Below are 22,981 nucleotides of genomic sequence, written 5' to 3'. Positions count from 1 at the left end.
ATGAAGAGTAGCCCCCGCTCACCGCAATTAGAGAAAGCCCGCGCGCAGCAACAAAGACCCAATGCAGCCAAAAATAAATTAAAAAAAAAAAAAAACTGTGGCCCATAAAATGTCTTTGCCCTTGTCCCACCCTTGGGGCATGAGGGGTAAGGAGATAAGGGGATAAGCCTTGAGCTTCTCCTAGAGGCCAACACCACCAGGCACTGTCAGCATCCAAGCCACTGGGACACATCTGACGAGGACTTTGGAACCTGCCTCCTAACCTTCCTCTCCAAACCAACTGCTACTATCATGATTTGAGACTATTTGTATAAACCATTGCAGAGGCAGGTGGTGGTGGAGGGAGTGACACAGGCACAAGGAGGGGAGAGCCAGAAAGGATAAAATGAAGACTTGCTAAGTACCTACAAAGTACCAGCCCTTAGGCCCATCTCTCCAGTCTCAACCTTCTCCAAGTTTATCAACTTCCTTCTAACCACACTTCCTTCCATATTAAGCCATGCTTTCTTTCAAGGACTCTCACCTCCTCAGCATTCTTATACTTCTGTTATACCTACCCTATGAGCCCTGAACACAATATGGCTTTATTGCACCTAAACATTGGCCACAGAGCATGACCAGAGAAAATTACACCACTGTGCTGACTGATATCCTAACAGTCTCATGCTATCTGATTTCAGTTCTACTCTCACTGCTTTCTCAATATTGCATGCCACCCCTTACCTGTTTCTGTTCATCTCCTATTTTCCTTAGTTATTATCCAGACTTCACTGTTCTCTTCTCAAGCACTACCCATGCCATTAATTCTTAGAGTTGATCTAGTTTCCTACTTTTCATATTAAAAAAAAAAAAAAAAAGACTATCAGGTATGGACTCTCTTCAGCTCCCTGCTTCTTTTTTTCTTTTTTTGGCCACCTTCTTTTTTTTAAACACTGCAAATTTATTATTTCACAGTTCTTTAAGTCAGAAGTTTGGGTGGGTTTGGGTAGCTCTGCTCCATTTTACATAAGACTGAAATCAAGGTGTGGGCCAATGGGGCTCTGGGAAGAATCCACTTCCAAGTTTATGTGGGTTGTTGATAGAATCTATTTCCTTGTGACTGTGACTGTAAGACTGAGATCCCTGTTTCTTTGCTGGCTGTCAGCTAGGGGTCAGGTTGATCTTTTCTCCTAGAGGCTGCCTACTTTCCTTTTGACGCTTTCCATGTGGTCCCCCTCCAGCAAGTGACTGAGTTTCTTTTATGCTTCAGTTCTCTTCAGCTTCTCTTTCTGACACATCTCTCTGTCTCTTCTGCCTTAAACTACCTTATGTGATTATGTTGGGCCCACCCAGATATTTCAGGTTAATCTCCCTATCTTCTGATGAGGTTATTAGTAACCTTAATTATATCTCCAAACCCCCTTCACATCCCTGCTTCTTTATCTACAAATTTATCTGCAGACATCTCTTTTCTCAACCTCAGCATCAGTTCTCAAAGAAGGAGCTTCCTTCCTCTTCTCCAAAGCTTAAATTGCAATTATTTGTTTATATACTTTCTTTTCTATTAGACTGTAAACTATTCAAGGGGAGGTACTGTCTCATCAATCCTGAATTGCAGACACCCAGCCTAATGCCTAGCACATAATATGTACTCAATAAATGGCTGAATAAGTAAATTATTGATTCTTTTCCTACAAAACTCAGAGAAAATGGGGGTATAGAAAATGGTTTTTAAAAATTATTTGAAGCTCTTAAATTATGAACAGTATGTGCTTTCATGGCTGAACTAATTTAAATACCTAAAAAACACCTTTGCAATGACTGGGACTTACAAATTTAGCAAGACAAACTACATAATACATAAATAGTAGATTTTTAACTCTGTAACTCTGTTTTTGTACGTGGGAAATGCTCAATTTAATGTGTTTTGAATTAAATTGACTCAGATGTCATAAAATAAATAACCCACAAAATATTACCATGAAGTTTGAGAGAAAGACAAAATGCACATCCGTGGAACTTATATATAATACAGATCTGTGAAATTACAGAATCTATTCAATATAACATCAATAAGAATGTCATATTAACTCTAGTCTGCATGAGAACCATAATTCTTTTAGGATGTCAAGAAAGCACATCAAAAATATACAATGACATGTGAAGATTTTCAAAATCCACTTCCACAAAGGAAGCAGTTACTTAAATAAGCAGTGGAAATGGGACTTTGTTATTACTATTATTATCATAGCCTTTCTGACTTATTAAATAAGCACTGGTCTCTAATTTAAATGAGTCATAAAAACTCTTCATAAGTAATTCCATTCTACAAAAGTGTATTAAGCTCTTGTTTGGACTAGGCATGAAACTAGGTGTTTGGGATACAAACATGAAAAAGGCAGTCCCTACCTACAGGGCATTTCTGATTTAGTAGGAAAGACAAATAAAAATAGGTTATCTAGGGCTTCCCTGGTGGCGCAGTGGTTGAGAGTCTGCCTGCCAGTGCAGGGGACACGGGTTCGAGCCCTGGTCTGGGAAGATCCCACATGCCACGGAGCGACTGGGCCCGTGAGCCACAATTGCTGAGCCTGCGCGTCTGGAGCCTGTGCTCCGCAACAAGAGAGGCCGCGATAGTGAGAGGCCCGCGCACCGCGATGAAGAGTGGCCCCCGCTTGCCGCAACTGGAGAAAGCCCTCGCACAGAAAAGAAGACCCAACACAGCCAGCCAGCCATCCATCCATCCATACATACATACATACATACATACATAAATAAATAAATAAATGCCTTTAGAGACTATATTACAAAAAAAAAAAAAGAATGGCCCAAAGACAATTTAAAAAAAAAAAATAGGTTATCTACAATATAATATGACATTATCAGAGATGTGCATGAAATGTTTTTTGGAACCTAGCCAAGAGAGACTGATTCTGCTAGAGTGATGGCAGAAAATTAGGGATGGACACAGGGGAAGAGGTAACATACAGTCTGGGTCTTGAAGGCCAGTTTGAGGTTCATGGTTGGGCAAGCGAAGGGAAAAGGCACCCTAAAGAGAGAGATTAGCATGAGATTAGGCATGGCAGTATGGACCTAGAAGCTGTCCTCTCAAAACAGCCAGTTATCACCTTCTGTGGCTGGGAGCCTTGGAGGTGAGTGCCTGAGTAAGGGGATGACAGGTTCCCAACTAAGGAAGGCCCTGACACCATGCCCGGGAGTTTTTAATTTGTTTTGTAAAAACCCAGGGGTTTTTAATCAGGGAGGATACATAACGGAGATGTGTATTTAAAAACTAACTGGCGGTGGAGTAGACAAAGGACTAGAGAACAAAGATCAGAGGGTGGGAGTCTAGTTGGAGGAATGTTCTTAACCTTTTTCTGGGGACACTGCCTCACTGGCTGGCTCTGGATTTTTGCCAATTAAGCTTTCCTATCCCTCCAAGTCCTTTGGAAGCACATGAACAACTGGGTCCAGAGGCCTCAGAAGGCTGCCTCCCTACTGATATCCCAGCTTTCCCCTGAGCTTCTCCAGGACATTAAGGCCTAGCTCTGATGCTGGGGAGCCTCTGATCTCTGGCTGCTGGACTGTCTGACTGCGAGCTGTACTGTTCCTTTTTTTTTTTCCTTTATGTCTTACATGCCCCCTCACTACTCAGAGATCAGTTCCCTGGGTTAGGGAACTACATAGCAAAGGGCAGGCATAGAAGAATGAGAAATCAGTGGAACTGACTTGTTTAAAATGTCATATTCTCTCATTCTATCTCTCACTTTCTTTCCCATGGAATAGTCTAATGGACCTGCCCAGAAAAATGCCCATGTACAAAAATTTGCATGCAATTTTGAGAAGATTTTTAGATCCTCTGAGGTCCAATCATGGAATTCAAATTAAAATCCCTGAATGTACTACTGAAATAATCCAGACAAGAGACCAGGAATGGAAAGAGGTAGTAATCTTAAGAAATAGTAGTAGGAAAAGAATGGAAGAGAGGGGAGATATTCATCAGAGCTTAGAGACCAAATGAAAATAAGAAAAAGGGGAAGAGTCAAGGATGACCTTAAGGCATCTAGCCTTGGGGCACATGGGAAAAATGACAGTAATCTCAGAAAACAACCAAGAAGTTAGCAAGAGGAAATCATAACTTTGTTTTTGGCTATAAGGCATTTGAGATTCAGGCAGTAATGTCCATTAAAAGAGACTTGTTGAAAGCTCAGAGAAGATATCAAAACTATTGGTTCAATATTTTTGAATGCCCGCTCTGGGCACATGAAAAGCCTCAAAAAGCTTTAAGCAGAGGAATGTGACAATAGGGACAAATGCTCCAGAGACAAAGGATGAGGCCTAGAAAGAGAACATTAGATTTAAAAATCAGAAAGTTCATGCTGATCTGGGTCACATCATTCTGGGTTGCGGTAGGAGAAGGAAGCTAAGTAGCATAAGCAAGAACAGACAGAGATCACACTTGCAGGAACTCTGGCAACGAAGAGTAGGGATTTAAGGAGACAGTTGCAAGGAAACCTCTTCTTCTGAGACTAGTTAAGTAAAGAGAAGAGGAAGTAAGCTGAGGTTACGCATGTTGGGTTCTGTTTACTATGTGAAGTAGGGGGCTTAGGTCATCTACAAAATGCAGGATGAGGAGATGATATTGGGAAACATGGTAAAGGTTTGGAAAGAACGTGGGGAATTGGGAAAACGTGTGGGGAAATGTGCTTGAGCAGACAGATGCCATTGCATAAGTGAGCTCAGCATACGAAATTCAGGTTACTGAGGGACTCTCCTCTTTGTTGTAATTATATAAGCAACTTATAGTGTTAGGTAAGGTAGGTTCTTACTCAATTACATAAATATAAATTTTATCAAAGCTGGCATAAGGATCTTGACTTTTTTGGTTTTAACCATCTCTTTTTTTCAAAACTGAATCTTAAAGTTTAGCAACACAAGGTAAAGTATTAATTTAATTTGAAGTCTATTATCTAATTTTAGCTAGAGTCTATTACCTAATTTTTGCTCAAGTCTATTATCTAATTTTCCATCCAAAAAAATCCAAAACTATCACATGGCCTGTTTTCAACATTCTCCATCCATTCTCCACCAAGTTTGAGGCTTTAGTCTTCATTTCTAAGTCATTCACATCTTTTCTCCTTCCTCCATAACTTATATAAGTAATAACTAATGTGGGCTAATAGTATAATCAAATATAGTGCCAAAGCATTTCTTCTCTTCATTTCCTGAGTTCAGTTATTTAACTGCTTATTTTATTAACTGCTCCTGTTAATCATCTTCCTAAAAATACCTAATATTTATCTGGATGAGGCAAAACATAACAACTCTTGGTTACAGTAACATAAAGGAAGGTGGCAGTGAAAAGCATAATTCAAAATGGCCAAAAATGGCTTTATATATTTGGTTTTGGAATTTTAAGTTGCTAATTATATTTGAATACAGGAGTAAATGAAGTTCTAGGATATCATGTTCTTTGATTCATTCAACAAATGCTACATTTGGAGGTAGGAAGATGAAGCAGTTCTCTTCTGATTATTTCTATTTTCTCAGTGAAACAAAGATTCCAGATCATCAGCTGCTGGTGAGGATGGAAGGACGGAAGAGGTGGTGTTGGATGTTTGAGAAGAATGGAGAGGAACTAGTCATCTCAGAGAGCAGGTGAGGGAACTGACGAGACTAAGGAAATACATCCCTCTCGGCCTTTTGGCTAAGATCAAGTGTAGACTAAGGAAATACAGAAGGAATGCAAGGAAATACTGATTCCAAGAAATACTGAGGGCTCGCTTGAGATTTGGTTCTTAAATTTAAAGTGAGATCAAACACCATGGTTTTGTGTTTTTCTTAAGCCATATTTAAGGCTGGGTACTGATACAGAGTAAGCAGGTAGCTGAGAAACACCTGACATATACAAGATGAGGAGCAAGGCTGTTAAGGGTGTACGTGAGGAGGGTGAAGGTGATAGACCATGGAATCTAAGCTGGGTAAAGATGACAAAAAGTCTGGGAAGCGACAGAGTAGATTAACTGGAAGGTCCCCACGTCAAACTTTCTGGAGTTGGGGTAAGGGCTATGCTAGAAGAAAGCAAGGAAAAAATGGGAGGTGGCTAGAGAGCAAGATGCTTAAAACTGAGATCCCCGAAGTAGTGGTTATTAGTGATGGTGCAGTCTTGGGTATGACCAAAGAGTGGGCGGCTGAGATGGAGTGAAAGAAAAGTTAAATGGAGATGAGGACTCCAAAGAACTGTGAAGACAGACTGCTGAACAAATCACCAACAAGGATACTGAAGTCACAAATGACACACAGACAAATAAAGCAAACAAGGAAGATTACAGTTAGAGCAACAAGTAAGCCAGACAACTTCTTTGTTTGGCTCCCTGTTCATTCTTCTCTAGCAGGGCTACTCTTGTTCTCTTCCATTTTGTTCTCCATATGTTAGGGACAATGAAAAGTATTAATATCTATTAATATATCATTATGTAATAGCTATTAATAACAGTACAAATAATGTAAAACACCAAAGAAATAAACATAGCAAATGGTAATGCCATTGTTTACTAAGGATTTAAGTGAACATGACACTGGAACCTCACTATAAGACTATATTCTGTAAATAATTTTGTATAAGGCTTGTTTGTATCTCATTCTAGAGCCCCTGTCATAAAGCATTTTTAATGATTTCCTAAAATATGAACCGCAAAGCTGCATTTCAATTATATTTCACAACAGATATTTGTCAAATGGATGAAAGTATGACTTGTGGTCAGGTGCCAGATAGGTGAGGACTGATTGGATTAAGTGCATTAGGAAATAAATCAAGTGAAAAAATCTCTAGAGAACATTAAAAATTACTAAGAGTCCCATTTTTCTGACCAGTGATACTCAGACTTAGATTTCCAAAACTAGCTAAACAACTTCTTTTTTAAAAAATACCTGGAGATTAGTGTTGTCATTGGGTTGCTTAGTTTTTATTTTGCAAGGTGAAGATTTCTTAAACAAACAAACAAAAATATCAAATCTGGCATCTTCTATCAGCACCACTTCATATAATAAAATATATTGTAATATCAAAAGGTAGGATGGACATAATCTCAGAATAAAGGACAGTTTTTTGTATTAAATAAATTCAAAAGTGGGGGCTCTGGAGTCAGCTTGCCTGGATTTAAGTCCTGGTTCTTCCACTTACTAACTGGAAATAATAGCAACTACCTCAGAAGATTATTATGAAGGTTAAGTATAATGCACATAAGGCACTTAGAATACTTCCTGGCAGTATTATAGGAAGATCTCATAAATATTGGCTTAATAAATATTAGCTTATTTTTTATCACCTTGCTATAGAGGAGTGATGAAATGGAACCAGACTCCTAACTGCTAATGTGAGAATTAGATCATTGTTAGGTGACTGTAATGCTTGAAAATAAGTGACAATCTTGCTTGTGAAATTCCTTCTGAGACTACTGTGACCATCTGGCCCCTTAGACACTTTATCTAAAACACGAGTGTCACTTGGACATTGCAAACTATAGTGCCCATTCCATTGATGAATCTCAAACTCCAAATTAACACTGTAGTAAATGAGTTGTAACACAGTAGTTTCACAAAGATTTTACTAGTGTTCAGTAGGGCAGGATTCTCTGTAGCTTTAGTCTCTCTCTTCCAGGTGGATTACTATCAGAGTCAATCCTGCCTGCTTCTCTTATGCCTTAGGCAGAATTCAATTCACACCTATTTCTCAAGCCTTCCAACCTCATTTAGGGTCAAGATGTAGCTCCATCCATAAAAACCAAGCTACCACAACTATCAGTTCCATGTATACACATCCTTCTATCATCTTTCTCCCCAGCCTGTTCTATTATAATAAATATGTTTCTTTTCCAAAGTTCCCCTTATCTTCCCAATTGCACACACTCTCATAGCCCTTAACTACCAGATATTAGAAAGCTGCCCCTCCTCTTTCTTATGGGGGCACACACCTCACTCTGCTAGCACCCACCTGGGATGATGTGGTTCTATTGAGAGGAACTGGGGCTATTTCTGGGTTCTTCACCCAAAAGGGCATTTGCAGTGCTAGATTACCACTGCCCATCCTTTGCCTCTTAGTTTGAGGTAGATTAGTATGATATGCACTTCTCACCTTAATTCTAACTACCACTCTCTTCCAGTTGAATTAGCAATTCTCCAACAATGTAAAAATTTGCAACACCGTTTGAGCCCCAGGTATTGATATTCAGTGATTACAATCATACAAATTTTGGTGGAGAGAACTTTAGGAGGCTTTAAGTGTGTGCTATGAATAGCTTGAAATGATTTTTGACCTAAAAGTCTAAATATAATAAGACCTTATCCATTATAATAAGGCTTATGTAGCCCCTCTGATGAAAATAATACATGAAAATATGTATGAGACCTAATATACTAATTGTAATCTCTTTTCTTAAAATAGCTCAGTGAAAAATACACAGCCTATTTCTGCAGTAAAATGAATAAATAGTAATGTTTACTGTTTATAATCTTTCAAATATTATCCATAAAAGTGACAAATTTGTATTTGCTAATCTCTTCAATTTTAAAAAGCAGTGAATTTTCTTTGTTTTCCTGAGATTATATCAGAGGCAAGCTGCACTGAGGAAAAATTGTCAGTCAACTTTTAGGTATCCAAAAGAGGAAAGAATAACAGCAAACACTAATTTTACACAAGAGTAAGCAGAATAATAATAAATTAGGAGGAATGTCTGTCAAATTAGCATCAGGATAAAGAGTGTTTAATTTATTTTGTGGGAAACATGATCTATAAAGAGAGAGAAGTGTGAAGTGGGTTTTGTGATGTTTAAAGGGGAATCCCAAGTAGCTTCCAGTTCAAATGCAGACAGATCTGCCAAGTTTGCCAAAATAGGGAGGCTATCAACAGACTAGCGGCAAGTCAGGACATATTCACAAGTCTTGCAAGCCTCTCTCTGCAGTTGTGCAAACCAGATTTGAATGCTTATTTTTAAATCATGCATGCACTTGCAGAAAATACAATCACAAATTAACATCAATATTTAATCTTTTATTTTAAAGTTTGCATAATTCTAACTCCTCCTAGAATTATGAGTATTTTCTTAGTTCTATTCAACTTATCATTTTAGTAGTACAATATGATTATTTACACTAAGAAACAGTTTTCCAACCATGCAATAAGGACCTGGAGAATAGCTTCCATCAACTCATAATATAGGAGGGCTTTTTGTTTGTTTGTTTCAAAGATCGTCAATCAGCCTCTAAAACGAGTTACCTACATTTGCTTAACTGGGCACTTAGCAAATCTTTAAGAAAAGGAAATACTTAAGACTAAAAACACAACTTCTGACCCCATTTGAGCAGTCAGGTCTTTGATCGTCTAATCTCTGGGTATCATTTTGTCCAGTAGAGACCTGCTGTTGCCCCATCAACTTTAAAATGCCAAGAGCACCTTGAGTTCCGTTATGAAAAAGTGGAAAAGGCCTGCGCCCTAAGCACCAAGCATCTATGCAGGATGCCTACCACCCGACTAGTCTATATCCAAATTAGTCACCTGAGATTCACTATAGATCTTCTCATTCGATGGCCTAGAACTAAAGATGGGGTATGTGTAGTAACTCTCCAAACTAATCTTTGCTGACACCCCCATCCGTTTTTTACTCCCTCAGAGGGTGTGGCCGGGTATTTCACAAATTCTTGATGACAAAGATCATGCTTCTACTATAGCAGGTCCTGCCTTGCTGCCATCTGGCAGCATGTATCTTTATTAGTTTCAGAATTTTACAGCTTTTCCTTTCTTCTTTTTTTTCCTCTGTCCCTTAGCTTTAAACTCATTTTACCTGCAGTCCCCAATGGAGCCCCTTAAAATGCAGATTTCCAAGCACTACTCCTAGAAATTTGAATTCATTAAGTCTGGAGTGGAGCTGGGGAAGCTATTTAACAAGCACCCTCCAGGTGACTGTAATGCAGGCCAAAGGACACTTTGAGAAACATCATTCATAGTTATAACTGACACTACATTAAGCTGCCTTCTAAGAGTTCTTAGGTTTTTATTTTATTTAGTGTACATGTTCTATAGCCTCAATTAAATCATAAGCTAATAAGGATATTTTTTTTATTCCTTGACAAGTTGTAGCTGTTGAAGAGCAAAGAACTATTCTAACAAGATAAAAGTTACCAAGGACAAATGTAAGGGACTTCCTTGGCAGTCCAGTGGTTAAGACTGTACTTCCACTGCAGGGGGCGCAGGTTCAAACCCTGGTCTGGGAACTAAGATCCCACATGTCACGAGGCGTGGCCAAAAAATTAAAAATTAAAAAAAATAAATAAATGCGGGACTTCCCTGGTGGCGCAGTGGTTAAGAATCTGCCTGCTAATGCAGGGGACACGGGTTCGAGCCCTGGTCTGGGAAGATCCCACATGCTGCGGAGCAACTGGGCCCGTGAGCCACAACTGCTGAGCCTGCGTGTCTGGAGCCTGTGCTCCGCAACAAGAGAGGCCGCAATAGTGAGAGGCCGGCGCACCGCGATGAAGAGTGGCCCCCGCTTGCCGCAACTAGAGAAAGCCCTCACACGAAAGGAAGACCCGACACAGCTAAAAATAAATAAATAAATAAATAAATAGAGTAGCTATTAATTTAAAAAAAAAAAAAAAGAATCTGTCTGCCAATGCAGGGGACATGGGTTCGATCCCTGGTCTGAGAAGATCCCACATGCTGCGGAGCAACTAAGCCCATGCACCACAACTACTGAGCCTGTGCTCTAGAGCCCGTGAGCCACAACTACTGAGACCACGTGCCACAACTACTGAAGCCTGTGTACCTAGAGCCCGTGCTCTGCAACAAGAGAAGCCACCGCAATGAGAAGCCCACGCACCGCAACGAAGAGTAGCCCCTACTCGCCACAACTAGAGAAAACCCGCGCAGAGCAATGAAGACCCAACGCAGCCAAAAATAAATAAATAAATAAATAATTTTTAAAAAGAATAGATGTAAGATTTCTACACTTGAGTACAACTGGGGGAGATATGGTTTTGTGAGAGATGACTTGGGGGTTTTACTCAACAATAATGTCGGTATGAGTCAAGATAGAATGTGGATGTCAAAAATGTTAACGCAATTTCAGCCTGCATTAAAAGAAGACTGATGTTTTGAACAAAGGACGGATAGTTCTGGTCTACAGCATAACATGGACTACACTTGCAGTACTCAAAGTACTCCACTGATTTCTGAGTTTCACAACTTAAAGCAAACATAAACAGATGTTAAAGTTCAGAGAAATGAGAATAGAATGGTAGAGGGCTAAAAATTAAGTTATAAAAGGGTTTACTAGAAGAACCAATCAAGCTGGGAGTTTTAGCTTAGGGAAAACATGAATCTGAGAAGAGTTTAGTTCTGGACAGAATAGCTTTCTTCACATACCTAAAGGGCTTTCACAGGGAATCAGGATTATCCTTGTTCTGTATAGTCTTAGGGGGAGAACTAGAGTTTGCAGAGAAGCTACAAGGACGTATATCTCATCTTAAGTTAAGGAAGACTCAAATCAACGGTTGTCCAAAAAATGGAATGCAGTGTTCAGAAAGAATGAGTTTCCTGTCATTGAAGGAATTCAAGCTTAGCCTCAAGAACTTGGCAGAAGTTATTCAGCAGAAATGGAGAGAAAAGTAAACAAAAGACAAGTATGTGAATTAAATGACTTTTAAGATCCCTTTCAATGCTGAGATTCTATAATTCCTTTGATATTCTGATAGAACCAGCTAGTTTTGCAAAGACAGTAAGATTTAAAATAAATATCCCAGGATGGGAACAAAGGAGACCGAAGGCTAGTAAGACAATAAAGAAGCTATTGCTATAATTCAAGTGTTATTTACTGAAGCTTTGAAAAAGATAAGAGGAATGATCCAAAAAACAAAGCAGAAGCAAAATTAGGAGCAGTCAATAATGGATTTGAAAAAAATGCATGCACACATGAATAGAGCCAACTGATCTTTGACAAAGAATCAAAGGCAATACAATGGAGCAAAAATAGTCTTTTCAAAAAAGTGGTGCTAGAACAACTGGACATCAACATGCAAAAAAAAAAAATTGATCTAGACACAGACTGTACACCCTTCACAAAAATTAATGCAGGGGCTTCCCTGGTGGTGCAGTGGTTGGGAATCTGCCTGCCAATGCAGGGGACGCGGGTTCGAGCCCTGGTCTGGGAAGATCCCACATGCCGCGGAGCAACTAGGCCTGTGAGCCACAACTACTGAGCCTGCGCGTCTGGAGCCTGTGCTCCGCAACAAGAGAGGCCACGATAGTGAGAGGCCCGCGCACCGCGATGAAGAGTGGCCCCCACTTGCCGCAACTGGAGAAAGCCCTCGCACAGAAACGAAGACCCAACACAGCCATAAATAAATAAATAATTTTAAAAAAAATTAATGCAAAATCGATCACAGACCTAAATGTAAAATGCAAAACTACAAAACTTCTAGAAGATAAAGCAGGAAAAAACCTAGATGACCTTGGGTATGGCAGTTCCTTTTTAGATACAACACCAAAGGCACGATCCATGAAATAAAGAATTGATAAGCTGGACTTCATTAAAATAAAAAACTTCTGCTCTATTAAGAACAATGTCAAGGGAATGAGAACACAAGCCACAGAATGGGAGAAAATATTTGCAAAAGACACATCTGATAAAGCATTATTATCCAAAATACACAAAGAACGGGACTTCCCTGGTGGCACAGTGGTTAAGAATCTGTCTGCCAATGCAGGGGACATGGGTTCGATCCCTAGTCTGGGAAGATCCCACATGCTGCAAAGCAACTAAGCCCATACGCCACAACTACTAAGTCTGCGCCCTAGAGCCTGTGAGTCACAACTACTGAAGCCCGCGTGTCTAGAGCCCGTGCTCCTCAACAAGAGAAGCCACCGCAATGAGAAGCCCATGCACAGCAACGAAGAGTAGCCCCCACTTGCAGCAACTAGAGAAAGCCCATGCGCAGCAACGAAGACCCAACGCAGCCAAAAATAAAATTAATTAATTTTAAAAAAACAAACAAAAGAACCCAAAATACACAAAGAACTCTTAAAAACTCAACAATAAGAAAACAACCCAATTAAAAAATGGGCCAAAGACCTTACAGACACTTTATCAAATAAGATAAACAGATGGAAAATAAGCATATGAAAAGATGCTCTACATAATATGTCATCAGAGAAATGCAAATTAAAACAACAGTGAGATATCACTATATACCTATTTGAGTGGCCAAAACCCAGAAGACTGACAACACCAAATGCTGGTAAGGCTATGGAGCACTGGGATTCTCATTCATTGTTGGTGGGAATGCAAAATAGTACAGGCACTTTGGAAGACAGTTTGGCAGCTTCTTACGAACCTAAACATATTCTTTCCATTTGATCCAGCAATCGCTCTCCTTGGTATTTACCCAAAGGCATTGAAAACATGTCTAAACTAAAACCTGCACACGGATGTTTACAGGAGCTTTATTCATAACTGCAAAACTTGGAAGCAACCACAATGTCCTTCAGTAGGTGAACGAATAAATAAACTGTGGAACATCCAAACAATGGAATATTATTCAGGACTAAAAAGAAATGAGGTATCAAGCGACAAAAAGACATGGAGAAACCTTAAATGCATATTACTAATCCAAAAGGGCTACTATATGACATTCTGGAAAAGACAAAACTATGGACACAGTAAAAAGATCAGTGGTTGCCAGGGATGGGTGGGCGTGGCACAGAGTATGTTTAGGGCAGTGAAAATACTCTGTATGATACCATAATGATGGATACACATCATTATACATTTGTTCAGACTCAGAGAATGTACAACACCAAGAGTAAACTGTAAGGTAAACTGTGGGCCTGTGTGATTATGACGTGTCAAAGTAGGTTCATCAGTTGTAACAAAGGTACCACTTCGGTGGAGGATGGTGATAGTGGGGGAGGCTGTGCCTGTGTGGGAGCAGGAAATCTCTGTCCTTTCCCCTCTATTTTCCTGTGAGCCTAAAACTGCTCTAAAAAAAAAAGTCAATTAAAAAATGCATACAAAGCACAAATGATATGACTGATAAGGGATTAATATCCAACATAAACAAACAGCTCATACAACTCAACATCAAAAAAAAAAAAAAAAAAAAGACAAGCCGACTGAAAAATGGGCAGAAGAACTGAATAGACATTTTTCCAAAGAGGAAATGCAGATGGCCAACAGGTACATGAAAAGATGCTCAACGTAGCTAATCATCAGGGAAATTGCAAATCAGAACCACAAAGAGATATCACCTCACCCCTGTCAGAATGGCTATCATCAAAAAGAACACAAATAACATGTTGGTGAGGATGTGAAGAAAAGGGAACCCTTGTACACTGTTGGTGGGAATGTAAATTGGTGCAGCTATTGTGGAAAACAGTATGGTGGTTTCTCAAAAATCTAAAAATAGAACTACCATATGACCCAGCAACTCCACTCCTGGGTATATATCCAAAAAAAACGAAAACACTAATTTGAAAAGATAAATGCACCCCAACATTCCTAGCAGCATTATTTACAACTGCCAAGATATGGAAGCAACCTAAGTGTCCATCAACAGATGAATGGATAAAGAAGATGTTGTGTGTGTGTGTGTATGCACACACATACATACACAATGGAATACTACTCAGACATAAAAAACAATGAAATTTTGCCATTTGCAGCAACATGGATGGATTTGCAGGGCATCATGCTAAGTGAAATCAGTCAGACTGAGAAAGGCAAATACTGTATGATATCACTTATATGTGGAATCTAAAAAATACAACTAGTGAATATAACAAAAAAGAAGCAGACTCACAGATACAGAGAACAAACTAGTGGTTACCAGTGGAGAGGGAGGGGAATCTAAAAAATACAACTAGTGAATATAACAAAAAAGAAGCAGACTCACAGATACAGAGAACAAACTAGTGGTTACCGGTGGAGAGGGAGGGGAGGGGTAATACAGAGGTGGAGGAGTGGGAGGTACAAACTACTGGGTATAAGATAGGCTCAAGGATGTATTATACAACATGGGGAATATAGCCAATATTTTGTAATAACTGTAAACAGAAAGTAACCTTTAAAATTGTAGTAAAAATGTGTAGAAAAAATAAAAATAATAAAAAGTTAAAAAAAAGTATGCAAAGCAAAGGAAAAAGGGAAGAAAACATGACTCCAAGAACCTAGAAAATAAAGGTAACTGGGAAGACAGAACTATTTGTGGGATGGGGAAAAAAATGTTTAATAAACGTAACAAAGTTTTGAACATTTCAAAAATTCACTTCAGTAAGAATTCTAATGGGAGATGGTGAAAGCATCTGACGATACAGTCATACATTACATACAGTAAAGGTGATCTAAAAATCACCACTAAATGCTTGGATAAAAGGAAATAAGCCTCCAGAAAATACTGAAGCTTATTCTAGAGAATGGGCAGTGTGGCTTCACATCCAAGTTGTGAAATCTAGAATAAGAAACCCAATAGTAAATCAACTCATTTAAAATGCTGAACCAAGAAGCCTAAAGAGCACCAGACTGGGAGTAAGGCAACCTGCATCCTAGCCCCTACTGTGACTCTAGCTTAAATAAACAGTTTACCCTCCTGGGGTCCCAAAATCCTCATCTATGAAATAAGAATGACATAAGCTTTTAAATAAGCTTTTCTCAAACTGGTGTTCCTTGAAACATTAATAGTTATATCTTTACGTCCGTATGTTTGTTAAGTAAGTTTAAGTAAATTTGGAAAATGTCAGACTAGATAATTTCTATGGTCTGCTGCTCTAACATGGTGTAATTCTGATCCAAATATATAGTTACCTTAATGAATTTAAATCTAATATATATACAGATATACTATTTGCTTTTGATTATCTCATAGAGAGGAGTATTAAAGAATGTAAAATGGGTGACAATCCTTTTGAGAAAATTTCATACCTCGACAGTGGCGATTGAGAGCAGAAAGCAAAGGGTCTAATAACAAGAAGAACAAAAACTGAGAAAGGACTGGATAATTAAGGTAATAAATGCAAATAACGTCTTTCATTCTGTTTGTCTATCCTTCTAAATGATCTTTTCCTTCAAATTCTTAGACAAGGTGCTAAGAACAGAATTACCCAACTACAGGTTCAACCCATTTGATTTTTTAAAAATTCATTTTTAGGCAAAATGGAGAAAAGGATTCAATCTTTTGACTGTGGCAATAAACTATCATCTTTATGTTACACACAGTATCTCACCTGGAGCCATTACTACATATAAGACAAATATGAATTTTGAATGGCTGAGTTCTATATCATTTAGTATGACATATGGTCAGCCTTCTGTAGGCAGATAAAGAAAAATCAGACTACAGAGAATTTGTAACACAGTAAAGTGGATCTTCCTATCTCCCTTTTTCTAAGCTTTCACAGCTACAGTTGGTTGCCTAAATGAAGAGCTATGTTCTGGGCAGTTTTTTGCTAACATTATTGTTAATTCTTTCTTCCACTTCCCTTCCTACAACATCCTATTCTCTATAGTGTCTATCAAGATGGTTGTTGTTTTTCCAAGTCAGTATACCACATATAAGAAGAAACTGATGTGATTTATAGAAGGAAGTGATAGAGCATTTATCAGCTCTCCTCTGATGGAATGTGATAAAAAGTAAATATAAATCAGCCAAAGTATGAGTTCACAAACAAAGAAAACATATTTCTAGGTGTTCCCTTGACTACCTTATCAACAAACACTGTTCAAAATGGGTAATTACAAAATAGCATATGAGGATAATCTAAGGCGTAAACTATTTTGAACAGCAACAAAAGTTTAAGATAAGGATTTGATTAAATGAAATAGATTAAATATTTTTGTCTTTCATAAAATTACTTTTTGGCAATATAATCATACCAACCATCATCTACATAGTACCTTGCTCACTGTGAACACTATGTTAGAAAATTTATACACATTAATGCTATACTGACAATAAACCTACAAAGTAAATAATTTTGCAGGTGAGGGTACCAAGACTCAGAGAGTTTAGGGCCCAGGGCCCTTATGTATTAAGAGGGCCAGGGCCAGGACCATACAAGTGACAAGTGGTAATGGCAGACTCAAAGTGAGCCTTGTTTTGGCATACCCAAGAGCCTTCTTACTGCTGAGAAAGAGATGCTAATTTACCAGTACAGGGCTTATCTGGATACAATTTTGCTAATACTATTTATCTTTAAAAAAAAAAAAGTTATCTACCTGTTTTTTCTTGGAAAAAAGCTCATGACACACTATTAAGTAAAGAAAAGAGTCACAGAACAATGACTAGTATGATCCTATTTAAACAGAAAAATAACCTATACATGAGTACAGACAATCAAAAATGCATATGTGTATAAATGCCTAAGCAAAATACTTTCCCCCTTCTTATTTCTGTAGTCTAGTTCCATTTGGGGCCAATACAAGAGGTCTTTCCTAGATTAAGAAGGAATCTCAGAGGATCAATGTAGATTTAGTAACTTTTTAAAGACATGGCTCAAGTCTTTACTCCTTCAGTGCAACTGCTGCTTCCTCATATTGCCTACTTTGCTAATTTGGTTCACAATGTACCTTATACTTTACACAACACTGCTCTGGGGGCCTTCCCTGGTGGTCCAGTGGTAAAGAATCCACCTTACAATGCAGGGGATGCGGTTCGATCCCTGGTTGGGTAACTAAGATCCCACGTGCCGCAGGGCAACTAAGCCCAGGCACCACAATTACTGAGCTCGCGGGCCTCAACTAGGGAGCCCGCGTGTGGCAAATTACAGAGCCCATGCGCTCTAGAGCCTGCACATCACAACTAGAGAGAGAAAACCCACACGCCACAACTAGAGAGAAGCCCGCGCGCCGCAATGAACGATCCCGTATGCCTCAACGAAGATCCCATGTGCCGCAACTAAGACCCACCGCAGCCAAAAATAAACAAATAAATAATAAATAAATCTTAAAAAAAAAATACTGCTCTGGGATGTGCAAATATAGTGTTAGTCCCAAATACACTGTAAGCATCTTGAGGGCAGGACTCGGGTCTAACCATCTAAAGTGTTCCACAACTGAGATTAATCAAGTTCTCGGCGTTTATTCTTTTCCTGAAAACTTATACTATGAACCAGGCACCAGCACAGGAGCAGAACATACACCAGTAACCTAATAAACAAGGTCTCTTCCTTACTGAATTTATATTATGCTTGTGGGGGGTAAAGGCATGCAGGGGGCTGGAATATTTGTAATAAGCAATTATGCTACAAGGTAATAATGCATAAAAGAACACATGGAATTACTGGAACACCTAGGAGGACACTAAAGTCAAAGCATTCTGAAAAAAGTGAGATCAAAGCTGAGGCCTAAAGGATAAACAGGAGTTGGATAAAAAGATGGTGAAAAAGTACCCTCGGATATAGAAGTAAGAAACAGTAGCATGGCAAATTAGACGAACTGAAAATAGCACAGGTTGGCTGGAACCCAGAGCATGGGAGAGGGGGCAGAGGCTGAAAGAAAGGGTGGGAAAGTCTGGCAGGGGGCAGACCGCATAGGGCTTGTAAGCCATGGACGGAGTTAAGGAGAGCTACTAAAGAGTTTTAACCAGTGGAGTGACAGGATCAGACTTGCCTTTTTATAAAAATCGCTCCAGTTACAGTGTGGAGAATGGATTAGGGAAGGGCAAGGCTGAAGGCTTAAGGAGCAATTCAGGCAAGAGATAATGGTGGCCTGAAGGAAGGCAGTGGTGGGGGAGATGGAGAGAACTGGACAGATTTGAGATTCTGAGAAGACTGCAGCACTGACAGGAAATGGGAGGTGAGGGAAAGAGATGAGTTAAAGAGGGTGCCCAGATTCTCAGCTAGAGCATTGCCTGAGCTAGAAAACAGAAGTATGTTTAGGGAGGATGCAGGGGGCAGTTGAATGAGTCTGACTGTGAATTTACTGTATGATCATGAGATAGCCAAGAGGTTATGCTGCTAAGAGCTCTAAGTTAAGACTGTGATGGAATATGCATATTTGAGAGTTAATGGCATAAAGACACTAATTTAACCTGCGGAAATGGATGTGATCAATTTGGGGGAGAACAATTACAGAGTGAGGAAAAGAGTAGCTCTAATACAGACTCCTGAGGAACTCCACTGTAAAGGACACAAAAGAGACTGAGAAGGGACAGCCAGAGAGGTAAAAGGAAGATCAGAAATCCTTGGAGGGAGAACAATCAAGCAATGAGGTTATTTCAAGAAAGAGTGTTCCACAGTGTGTTTCTTAAATGTGTGTAGACTGACTAAAGCTCTCCTTCAGTAAAAGTAAATATCAGCAATTCTTCCTTCTATCCTCAATTCAGCTTCCAGTTTCTTTTTGTGGTGATGAAAATATGTGCAATGATTATTCTCCACTCCCCCAGATGAGGTCCTCCTGATTTTCTTATTTTTAACATTGTCTCACTGAGACATGAGTCTCACCTCCAATTCTGTCACCACAGTAAATAATGACCAAACTCTGCCAATTTCATCTTTGTAATTGTTTTCACATCTTTTCTTCCCTTTCCATTCCCACTGTCACCGCCCTAATCCAGGTTCTAAGTACCATACAACTGGACAATTATGGTCTACTGGTCTCCCACTATTCCATCTTTCACCTCCTCTCTAGAGCAATGTTTTTCACATAGAATAACCATATTAATTATTTAAAATGTTAACTTTAATTGCTTTATTCCACTGCTGAAAATTCCCCAGTGATTTCCCATTATAATTGTTTGTTCAAAATTTCATTCATTTAGCAAATATTTATGTAGGGCAGTACTTCTCAAACTACCTATGCTAAGGTCCTGTTTTTTTTCTTTTTCTTTTAAGTTTTCAATCCATTGCAGACCAATATTGTAAAATGCAATAAAAAACATTGTGGTAATGTTAAATTACTAAAAAAAATTTCTAAATTCTTGTTTTCAATCTTGATATTTATCTTATCGTGGACTGGTAACAACAGTTCATGGTCCAGCAGTGATCTGTAGACCATATTCCAAACAGCCCCAGTGTGGATAATACATGGATAAAAAGACATTACAGTTCTGCCCTCAATGCATGTGCTCAATGCAGGGCAATTCTGCCATTCAGGGGAGACATTTTTGATTGTCACACAGGAGGAAGGAGGGAACTACTGGCTTTGAGTGGATAGAGCCCAGAGATGCTGCTAAACATCCTATAATGAACAGGATATACCCCCTCCAACAAAGAATTATCCAGCCTAAAATGTCAAAAATGTCAGGGTTGAGAAACTCTGCTTTACAAGTGTAATGAAAATGAATAATTAGAAGACATTAAGAACAGAGCTATACACCCGAGAACGTGCAGTGTGTTTCACTGGCATAGTTTCACCCGTTGTTGGAGCCCATTGGGCTGGCCAGCCCCCCGCCTCTCCACCAGTGTGTCACGCATTCCTTCCGCATCTACCTACTTGAAAGCATCCCTCTGTGATGAGGACGGGGTGGTGGTCCAAAGAGACCAGTGCCAAGAGGGAAAACCGTGTGGCTGACAGGGTCTTGGTGCTCTGGCCGGGTGTCAGGCCTGAGCCTCTGAGGTGGGAGAGCCGAGTTCAGGACACTGGGCCACTAGAGACCTCCTGGCCCCACGTAATATCAATCAGCGAGAGCTCTCCCAGAGATCTCCATTTCAACTCTAAGACCCAGTTCCACTCAACGACCAGCAAGCTCCAGTGCCGGACACCCCATGCCAAACCATTAGCGGGACAGGAACACAACCCCACCCATTAGCAGAGAGGCTGCCTAAAATCATAATAAGTTCACAGACACCCCAAAATACACCACCAGACGCGGTCCTGCCCACCAAAGACAAGATTCAGCCTCACCCACCAGAACGCAGGCATCAGTCCCCTCCACCAGGAAGCCTACACAACCCACTGAACCAACCTTACCCGCTGGGGGCAGACACCAAAAACAATGGGAACTACGAACCTGCAGCCTGTGAAAAGGAGACCCCAAACACAGTAAGTTAAGCAAAATGAGAAGACAGAGAAATACACAGCAGATGAAGGAGCAAGGTAAAAACCCACCAGACCAAACAAATAAAGAGGAAACAGGCAGTCTACCTGAAAAGGAATTCAGAGTAATGATAGTAAAGATGATCCAAAATCTTGGAACTAGAATGGAGAAAATACAAGAAACATTTAACAAGGACCTAGAAGAACTAAAGAGCAAACAAACAATGATGAACAACACAATAAATGAAATTAAAAATTCTCTAGAAGGAATCAATAGCAGAATAACTGAGGCAGAAGAACGGGTAAGTGACCAGGAAGATAAAATAGTGGAAATAACTACCACAGAGCAGAATAAAGATAAAAGAATGAAAAGAATTGAGGATAGTCTCAGAGACCTCTGGGACAACATTAAATGCACCAACATTTGAATTATAGAGGTCCAAGAAGAAGAAGAGAAAAAGAAAGGGACTGAGAAAATATTTGAAGAGATTATAGTTGAAAACTTCCCTAATATGGGAAAGGAAATAGTCAATCAAGTCCAGGAAACACAGAGAGTTCCATACAGGATAAATCCAAGGAGAAACACGCCAAGACACATATTACTCAAACCATCAAAAATTAAATACAAAGAAAAAATATTAAAAGCAGCAAGGGAAAAGCAACAATAACATACAAGGGAATCCCCACAAGGTTAACAGCTAATCTTTCAGCAGAAACTCTGCAAGTCAGAAGGGAGTGGCAGGACATATTTAAAGTGATGAAAGGGAAAAACCTACAACCAAGATTCCTCTACCCAGCAAGGATCTCATTCAGATTCCATGGAGAAACTAAAACCTTTACAGACAAGCAAAAGCTAAGAGAATCCAGCACCACCAAACCAGCTTTACAACAAATGCTAAAGGAACTTCTCTAGACAGGAAACACAAGAGAAGGAAAAGACCTACAATAACAAATGCAAAACAATTAAGAAAATGGTAATAAGAACATACATATCAATAATCACCTTAAATGTAAATGGATTAAATGCTCCAACCGAAAGACAGAGACTGGCTGAATGGATACAAAAACAAGACCCATATATATGCTGTCTACAAAAGACCCACTTCAGACCTATGGACACACGCAGACTGAAAGTGAGGGGATGGAAAAAGATATTCCATGCAAATGGAAATCAAAAGAAAGCTGGAGTAGCAATATTCATGTAAGATAAAATAGACTTTAAAATAAAGAATGTTACAAGAGACAAGGAAGGACACTACGTAATGATCAAGGGATCAATCCAAGAAGAAGATATAACAATTGTAAATATTTATGCACCCAAAATAGGAGCACCTCAATACATAAGGCAACTGCTAACAGCTATAAAAGAGATCGACAGTAACACAATAACAGTGGGGGACTTTAACATCTCACTTATACCAATGGACAGATCATCCAGACAGAAAATGAATAAGGACACACAAGCTTTAAATGACACAATAGAGCAGACAGATTTAATTGATATTTATAGGACATTCCACCCAAAAGTGGCGGAATACACTTTCTTCTCAAGTGCACATGGAACATTCTCCAGGACAGATCACATCTTGGGTCACAAATCAAGCCTCGGTCAATTTAAGAAAACTGAAATCATATCAGGCATCTCAACGCTATGAGATTAGAAATCAATTACAGGGTAAAAGAACGAAAAAAACACAAACACATGGAGGCTAAACAATACGTTACTAAATAACCAAGAGATCACTGAAGAAATCAAAGAGGAAATCAAAAAATACCTAGAGACAAATTACAATGAAAACACAACGATCCAAAACCTATGGGATGCAGCAAAAGCAGTTCTAAGAGGGAAGTTTATAGCATACAAGCCTACCTCAAGAAACAAGAAAAATCTCAAATAAACAATCTAACCTTACACCTAAAGGAATTACAGAAAGAACAAACAAAACCCAAAGTTAGCAGAAGGAAAGAAATCATAAAGATCAGAG

The 22,981-nt window shown here is 39.2% G+C and overlaps 1 protein-coding gene across 1 annotated transcript in view; it reads right to left on the bottom strand.

The window, feature by feature from the left end:
* NSF (N-ethylmaleimide sensitive factor, vesicle fusing ATPase) overlaps positions 1 to 22,981 on the bottom strand; it is a 161,432-nt gene that overhangs the window by 75,245 nt on the left and 63,206 nt on the right. The gene's annotated exons all lie outside the window — the stretch shown is intronic.

This window comes from Balaenoptera ricei, chromosome 20 (assembly GCF_028023285.1).
Source record: "Balaenoptera ricei isolate mBalRic1 chromosome 20, mBalRic1.hap2, whole genome shotgun sequence".
NCBI lineage: Eukaryota > Metazoa > Chordata > Mammalia > Artiodactyla > Balaenopteridae > Balaenoptera > Balaenoptera ricei.
This window is presented reverse-complemented; position numbering and strand designations above follow the sequence as displayed.